The sequence below is a fragment of the Mirounga angustirostris genome, unplaced genomic scaffold (assembly GCF_029215605.1).
Source record: "Mirounga angustirostris isolate CCGP_5_RB_7025 unplaced genomic scaffold, mMirAng1.0.hap1 SCAF_13, whole genome shotgun sequence".
In the NCBI taxonomy this organism is placed as follows: domain Eukaryota; kingdom Metazoa; phylum Chordata; class Mammalia; order Carnivora; family Phocidae; genus Mirounga; species Mirounga angustirostris.
In genome coordinates, this window is record NW_026991721.1 from 83,976,059 (window position 1) to 83,984,841 (window position 8,783).

The 8,783-nt window shown below is 34.2% G+C and overlaps 1 non-coding gene across 1 annotated transcript; it reads right to left on the minus strand.

Annotated features, from left to right (window-relative positions):
* Nucleotides 1-7,740: 7,740 nt before the first annotated feature.
* On the minus strand, nt 7,741-7,846 carry LOC123858056 (U6 spliceosomal RNA). The gene has a single exon (XR_006794023.1). It is a non-coding gene; the product is annotated as a U6 spliceosomal RNA (small nuclear RNA).
* Between the last annotated feature and the right edge of the window lie 937 nt (nt 7,847-8,783).

Here is an 8,783-nt window from a genome sequence, read left to right on the forward strand (position 1 = left end):
AAGAGAGAGAGAGAACACCACAACAACTAGCAACAACAAAATAAAGTGAAATATTAAGGATCTTTAGTTAAGTATAACTAGAGATATAGCAAATATTAAAATGATTATAAGTGAGCATTATGAAAACCTTTATGCCACTAAATTTTAAGGCATAAAGAAAAGATAATTTCTGAGAACAATATAGGTTACTAACACTAATTGAAAAAGAAATAGGAAACATCAAAGTCCTATCACCTTATAATAATTTTTTTAAAAATTTGAATCAGTGGTTAATCTTTCTATAAGGAAAGTGCCAGGTCCAAACAGGCAAGTTCTACCTAAAATACAAAAAAAAGAAAAAGAAAAACAAATTAATTGTAGATAAATGTTTCCAAATTATTTTAAAAGAGGAAAAATACACTCCTTCTTTTATGCAATTGGCATCTCCTTTTTTTCTACAACCTGACAGGATTGGTACAAGAAAGACAAATTAGAGGCAAATTTTAATAATGAATCATGATTTAAAATCCTAAAACAAATATTAGCAAACCAAATCAAGCAATTTCTGATAATAATATAGTAATGGCCAGATTAGATTTATCTCAGAAATGCCCAATATTATAGGAAAAAATTAGATTTGAAATGGGAGGGCATCTTGTATCAGATTAACCATCATATAGCTAACAATTATAAGCTCTGGAAAAAACATATAAAAACTATTTAAGGTCATAGAAAGTGAGTGGAAAAACCAGGCAGAAATTTAGAGGATTACATTTTCAAAAGAAGGGAAGTGCACTGGAGGAGATTTATATGGTATGTCACTCAGGATCCTCCAAAGAAATAGAAACCCCTGCAAAAAAAGAAATATAACTCATAGGATGTATATATATATATGTGTGTGTTTGTCTGTGTGTATTGTATAAAATAAATCCTTGCATAAATATATAAATATAAATGTGTGTGTGTGTGTGTGTGTGTGTGTAGAGACAGAGACAGATGTTGTTTCCATTGGCTCACACTATTGTGGAGCCTGGCAAATCTGAAATCTGAATATCCACATGTGGAAGAATGAAATTGGACCCCTATCTTATACCACTAACAAAAATCACTCAAAATAGATTAAAGACTTGAACTTAAGATCTGAAACTATAAAACTCCTAGAAGAAACACAGGAGGAAATTTTTTTTTTTTTTTAAGATTTTATTTATTTATTTGACAGAGAGAGACACAGCAAGAGAGGGAACACAGGCTGGGGGAGTGGGAGAGGGAGAAGCAGGCTTCCCGGCGAGCAGGAAGCCCGATGCGGGGCTTGATCCCAGGACCCTGGGATCATGACCTGAGCCGAAGGCAGACGCTTAACGACTGAGCCACCCAGGCGCCCCAGGAGGAAATTTTCTTGATATTGATCTCAGCAATGATTTTTTTTTTATTTTACACCAAAAGCAAAGAAACCAAAGCAAAAATAAATAAGTGGAAGTATATCAAACTAAAAAGATTATCCACAACAAAGGAAACCATCAACAAAATAAAAAGCCAAATTACAGAATTAGAGAAAATATTTGCAAGCCATATATCTGATAAGGGGTTAATATTCAAAATATACAAAGAACTCATATAAATCAATTAAAAAACTCAATTAAAGGATGGACAAACCACCTGAATAGATATCTTTTTGAAGAATACATTTAAATGACCAACAAATACAGGAAAGATGCTCAATATCACTAATCATCAGGAAAATATAAATCAAAACCACAGTGAGATACCACCTCATACCTGTCAGGATGTCTATTACCAAAAAGACAAAAGATAAAAAATACTAGCAAACATATGCAGAATAGTGAGCCCTTATACTCTGTTGGTAGGAATGTAAACTGTGCAGCCACTATAGAAAACAGTATGGAGGTTCTTCAAGAAATTAAAAGAACTACCACATGATCCAGCAACTCCACTTCCGGATATCCAAAGGAAACAAAATCCTTATCTTGAAGACATATTTGTACTCTCATGTTTGTTGCAGCATTATTAACAATAGCCAAGATATGGAAACAACCTGAGTGTCTATTAGCAGATCGATAAAAAAAATATCACATACACACACAGAGACACAAACACACACACAATGGAATGTCTTCAGCCTTAATAACAAAAAGGCGGGGGTTGCGGAATATTGCCTTTTGTGACAACATGGATGAACGTGGAGGGCATTATGCTAAATGAAATAAGGCAGACAGAGAAAGACAAATACTGCATAATATCACATACATGTGAAAGCTTCAAAAATGTTGAATTAATAGAAATGGAGAGTAGAATGGTGGTTGCCAGGGACTTGCGGGGAGGGGTGGAAACTGGGAAAGTTTAGTGAAAGGATATAAACCTTCAGTTATAAGGTGAATAAGGTCTGAGGATCTGAGTAACATGGTTACTATAGTTGAAAATGTGCATAACTGAAATTTGCTAAGAGAGTAGAACTAAAGTATTCTCACTCCCCCTAAGAAAATGGTAAATATGTGAGGTGTTAATTAACTTGATGGTATGGGAATCCTTTCACAATATATGTATAGAACAAATCATCACACTGTACACCTTAAATATATTAAAACTTTTTGTCAATTATACTTCAAAAAATCTGGGAAAAAAGTAGTTGCAATGCACACAGCATAGCACACAAAGAGGTAAAATGTATGACAAAAATAGCACAAATGACAGGGTGGAAAGTGAGAGTATTTAAGAATCTTAATCTAGGGCGCCTGGGTGGCTCAGTTGTTAAGTGTCTGCCTTCGGCTCAGGTCATGATCCCAGGGTCCTGGGATCGAGTCCCACATCGGGCTCCCTCCTCGAGGGGAAGCCTGCTTCTCCCTCTCCCACTCCCCACTGCTTGTGTTCCTGGTCTCACTGTCTCTCTCTGTCAAATATATAAATAAAAGCTTAAAAAAAAAAAAGAATCTTAATCTATATGGGTGCCTGGGTGGCTCAACCACTTGAGCATCCAACTCTTGGTTTCAGCTCAGGTCATGGTCTCGGTGTTCTGCGATAGAGCCCCACATCAGGCTCCCTGCTCAACAGGGAATCTGCTTGTCTCCCTCTCCTAAGTGAATAAATAAATCTTTAAAAAAATAATCTTAATCTCTAAAATGCTATAATATTACTTTAAAGTAGACTGTGAAAAGGTAAAGAGGTATATTATAAACCATACAACAATCACTTAAAATGTAAAACACAAAGAGGTTTTTTTCACCTAATATGTTTTAAAAAAAGAGGTAAAATGGAATTTTAAAAAACACTCAACCCAATAGGAGGTGGGAAAAGAAAAGAAAAGCAAATGGAAATGGAAATGAATGAATAACACATGAGACAAATAGAAAACAAACAAGTTGGATGATTTAACCTTGACCCTCTAAATATTTACATTAAACATAAAGAGTATAAACCATGGATCAGCAAACTATGGCCCATGGGCCAAATACAGCCCATCATGATTTTTGTTCATAATTGTATTGGAACACAGCCATGCCCATTCATTTATGTGTGGCCTATGCAGCTTTCATACTATAACAGCAGGGTTTAGCAGTTTCAACAGAGACTATCTGATCCAAAAGCCTAAAATATTACCATCTGGCCATTTCAAAAATGCTTTGTTGAACATTGGTCTATATACTCCAATGTAAAGCCAGAGATTTTCAAATTGGACTTAAGAAAAACAGTTAAATGTAATCTGCAAGAAACCCACCTTAAATACAAAAACATTAATAAGTTAGAAGTGGAAGACAGAAACAGCTATGCCAATAAACATTAATGGTAAGCAAGCTGGCTAAGATAATATCAGATAAGGCAGACTTCATAACAAGTATTATCACCAGAGATAAAAAAGAATATTTCCTAAAGATAAAGTTATCAATTTGTTAAAAAATAACATATTTAAATCTGTATGCTAATAACAGATTCAAAATATATGAAGAAAAAGCAAATAGAACTGAAATGAGAAATGGATAATCTACAATTATAATGGGAGATAACACTCCTTAATCAGTAATTGATAGACAAGATAGACAGAAAATTAGTAAATATAAAGACTTGAACAGCACTATCAACCAACTTGACATAATTGATATTAATGAATATTTTATCCCAAAACAGCAGAATACCCATTCACGTGTTGGCAGAACATTCACCAGTATTGGTTCCAATCAGCACAGTTATCAGTAGCAGATATCTGTAGTTCAAAAGGGTCTTTGGAGTTTACAGACGCCAAGTCTGTGATTTCCTTTTCTCTCTCCGGAAGTTTATAGTTTCCGTTGTACAACATGGGAGGAAGCTGAAAGCCTAATTGGTGGTCTGTTGTATCCACTATCATTTCTCTAAAAGTGACTCTTTCCAACTGGGACAATCTCCCTTGAATTTTATGAGGGTTCACAGCATAAGCATATAAACCATCAATACTAATTATACACTCAGAACTGAGAGCAATAAAAGTGGTACACAACAGTGGACCAAACAGCCCTACCAGATGGTCACAGCACCTTCTGTAGTAAGCAGTAAACATGACAATATCTCCCTCTCTCTTCCCTTCACCTCCACCAGAGACTGACAAGTAGTCATGCTGTGGTCACTTGGCCTACTTACCAGCCTATATGACCAGCTACAGAAACTGCTCGGTTTAGGGGACAAATAAGCCTTACAGTTCGGCCCACTCGGCAGGAAGTTCATGGATGCTCAGGGTCCATGGTAGTCTGCCTGTCCTAACACATAGTAATAAAATAGGTAGGCTTTGATATAAAAACAGACTGACAAATAGATCAATGAAACAAAAACAGTGAATTCAGAGAAAGACCTTATATAGGTTAGAATTTAATATATGGTAAATATGGAAATATAGCATCACAAATCAAAAGTGGAAGGATAGATTGTTTTGTATATAATATTAAGAAGGAAAATTGGATCCCTAAATACATCATATACAAAAGTAGAATCCAGACAGATTAATGAAAGATAAAATAGAAAATCAATACAAGAAAATGTCAGAATATATATTTGTGATTTAGAGGTAGGGAAGAATTGTCTTTTAAATACTTTAAAATCTTAAAAATAATAAAATAAAATACTTGAGAAAAAAAGAAAAAATACTCGAGAAGCACAAATCCTTGGGCAAAAATGTGTTGAATAAACTAACATCAAAATTAAGTGTTTTTGTTTAATGAAGAATAGTATGGATAGAGTAAATAGAGAAGTGATAGACTGTAAGAAAAAAATTGCAATATAAAAACTGACTATGCAAAAATATACAAGGAACTCCTTTAAGTCCATAAGAGAGATAACCCAAGAGAAAAAAAAAATGGGCCCACATGTGAATAGGCAATTAAAATAGAACAAACCCCCAAAGCAATAAGCAAATCAAAAGATATTCAAATTTAGTAGTAATCATAGAAGAAAATGAAAACAATCATGAAATATTATCTTATCCCTGTTAATTTGCTTAAAACGTAAATCTAGGTGATGCCAATTATTAGTTATGTGCGGATATAGGAAATCTCAATCCTGGTGGGAGAAGAATGGTGGAACATTTTCAAGAGCTATCTGTCAGCATCTATTCTAATCAAGTCTACACACACACGTAGGTATGACCCAGCAAAGACACTCCTAGGTATGTGGCCTAAAGAAATTCTCCCACTGATCCACAAGTGACATACATAAAAATACCCATCATTATCTTGTTTATTGCAATAGGGATTCAGAGCAATCTGAGTGCCCATCACTGACAGGAGAGTAGACAGTCAATTTTGGTGGGTACACATGGAGTCTTATGAAACATTTACAAAGAATGGACTAGATGTTCATGGAATATCATGGCTGACACTTCAGTGCTAAGTAAAAGAAGTAAAATGAGATCTGTGATTTACCACGACTTCCACAAATTAAAAAACAGTCACACACAAAAAATCATATAATCAAATATACTTCAAATATAATCAAATAATTCATATAGTATGTATTACAATGTTTGCCAACAGTGAATGGGGAGAATGAAAACTGAGAATGGGGACAAATGAGAACAGATGATAGATATAGATGATGATAGATAGATAGATAGATAGATAGATAGATAGATAGATAGATAGATAGATAGATAGATGATAGATAGATAGATAGGAAATAAGTACATGTAGTTCTTTCTGTCTTGAAATAGTTTGGAATGGCCTCAACTGGAGGTAGCAACATAAGGTAAAGCATACAGGCAGGAAAGCATAAATCTATAAAAACAAAGACAAATAACCCAATTTGAATAAAACAGAATGTTTCAAAAGGGGTTGCAGAAGAGAAGCCTGGAAAGGTAAAGTCGGTAGGCTGAATTTGGACTATTTTTATTTATTTTGATCTAAAAAGTAAGATATAAACTTTACTAATATTTAATATATGGATTGATCCTGGAACTCTAGGTCATAATTGAAGACTTTTGGGATCCATATAGAAGAAAAATTTCAAAAAGCACCAAATTCTCTGTCATTTCTCCTAAAATCTATCCTAAATCTCTCCTGTCTCAGTGTAGCTAACATCTATGGGCACTTCCTATGGCTCTGTGATGTCATTTCCTTTTGTAGCTATTAGTTCCCTGCAGTGTTGGTACTTTACTTAACCCAGGCTGTCTGATAACAGATGTGATTTCCAGCTGTGTCTATATACCAACCACAGCGGGTTCATTAATAACAATTATTAAGTACTTTATGTTATAAATCGAGCCTGCGGCAATAGAGAAAACATCCAGTCATTTGTTTTATGGCTTCTCATCAGAGCTAACTATAAATTCCCATTATCTCAACATTATCAGCACTGCAAAATGAATCTAAGCATGAGTCATAAATAAAACTACCAAACAGCTCAATCATGCTGGAAAGAACAGAGCATAAATTAACATTTGACCATGTAATGTTATATATGAACTTAAATAATAGCTCAGGCCTTCTTGTCAGCTTATTATGTAAATTATTATTTTTAAGACTTACATTTGTATTTGCATGGCTGGTGCATTCAGTTAGTCATACAATTAGAGTTCAATAAATATGTAGTCCATACATTGCCCTCCCATAACCTAAGAGTTCCTGCTGAGGCTGTATGAAGTACAGTGAAAATGAGAGAGAAGTTTCAACTGAGAAAATGTCTCTTAGGACTATAGAGAGCAGGGGGGAAAATCACATTTTCCCCAAATACTACATTTCATAGTAGAAGTCATTAAATTTAAGAAGATTAATAGAAAAGGAGCAACAAACTATATGCACCATTGGTTCCTGGGTGGAAGTCCATATGGATTTTCAGTTAATCATAAAAATATTTAGTTATCCCTCTGTGTTGGGTCCAAGCTGTCATAAATGGTGAAGACAGAACAGAAAGATAAACTGAGCACATGAATTTAATTTTTAAGAGAAAAACAGCTAATAAACACATGAAAAATGTTGAAACTCACTAATAACCATGACATGCAAATTAAAATTATGAGAGATTATTTTTCATGTTTTAAAAGCTATTTCCCAGTAGTGGAGAGAAAGCAGTGAAATAGGAAATTCGATCCTTTACTGCAAGGCATACAGAGGGGTTCAAACCTGAAAGGCCATTTGTCATATCTACCCAGAGCTCTAAAAGTGTCTATTATACTTTTTAATTGAGGTATAATTGACATACAACATCATGCTAGTTTCAGGTATACAGCAAAATGATTTGATAGTTGTATATATTATGAAATGATCATGACAAGAAGTCTAGTTAACATCCAGAAATATGGAACGCTTCACAAATTGTGTGTCATCCTCACGCAGGGGCCATGCTGATCTCCTTTGTATCGTTCCAATTTTAGTATATGTGCTGCCAAAACGAACACAAGTGTTCATTACTTTTGATCAGTAATTCCAATTCTGGAAAATTTATCAGTTACAGATTTAGTACATAAACGTTAATGATATAGAATTAAAAAAAAAGAAATAGCAAATAATAAGGTCCATTATGGAAATGGGAAAATAGCTCAAATAAAGTCTAAAAGAAAATAGTTAAATAATTCATGGCACAACTATATGATGGACTACTGTGTGCCATCCAAAATCATTTTGAGAAGATTTAACAGGAAAGTGTTCACAGAACACTTTTAATAGGTTATAAAATGTTATGCATAGCCTAATTTCAATTATTAATCATACTATGAAGTTTTTGAACACATATATACATGCACCAATAGAGAAGACTAGAATAAATACCCTAAAATATTGTTATTTTTGCACAATGGAACTATGAATACTTTCTATCATCTTAATTTTCTGTATTTTCTAAAATTTCTTTCAGAGAGAGAATTAGTGTACAACAAATCTGGCTAGTAAGGATTTCAATTCACAATTTTTCCAGGCCTTCCATTACCTGTATCCAATAGATCCCTCCAATCTTGCCTTTCACAAAGTTCAACATAAAACTGGCCAACTCCATTTTCTCACTGCCCCCAAATCATGCTCTGCCTTCCAAACCAAACTTTGCTCAAGTTACATTTCATGTGTACACTCAAAGTGACAAAATTAGCTGAGCAACATTAAAGCTGGAATCTTAAAGAACTCAATCTTCTGCTTAGAATCATGTAGAAACAGGAATACCCCAATAGTCAAAGGTAATCACATCCCCTGAAAAAATATTTTCCTTACATCCTTTAAAGCATATCAAAAGGATACCCAGTTCATCACCCATAGCCAAACTGCTCAAAGTCCATTGTGCAGCCTCCATATTTCCCTCACACCCTTCTGTCATGCCCACACAAGTGTTCTCACCTCTTCTAACCT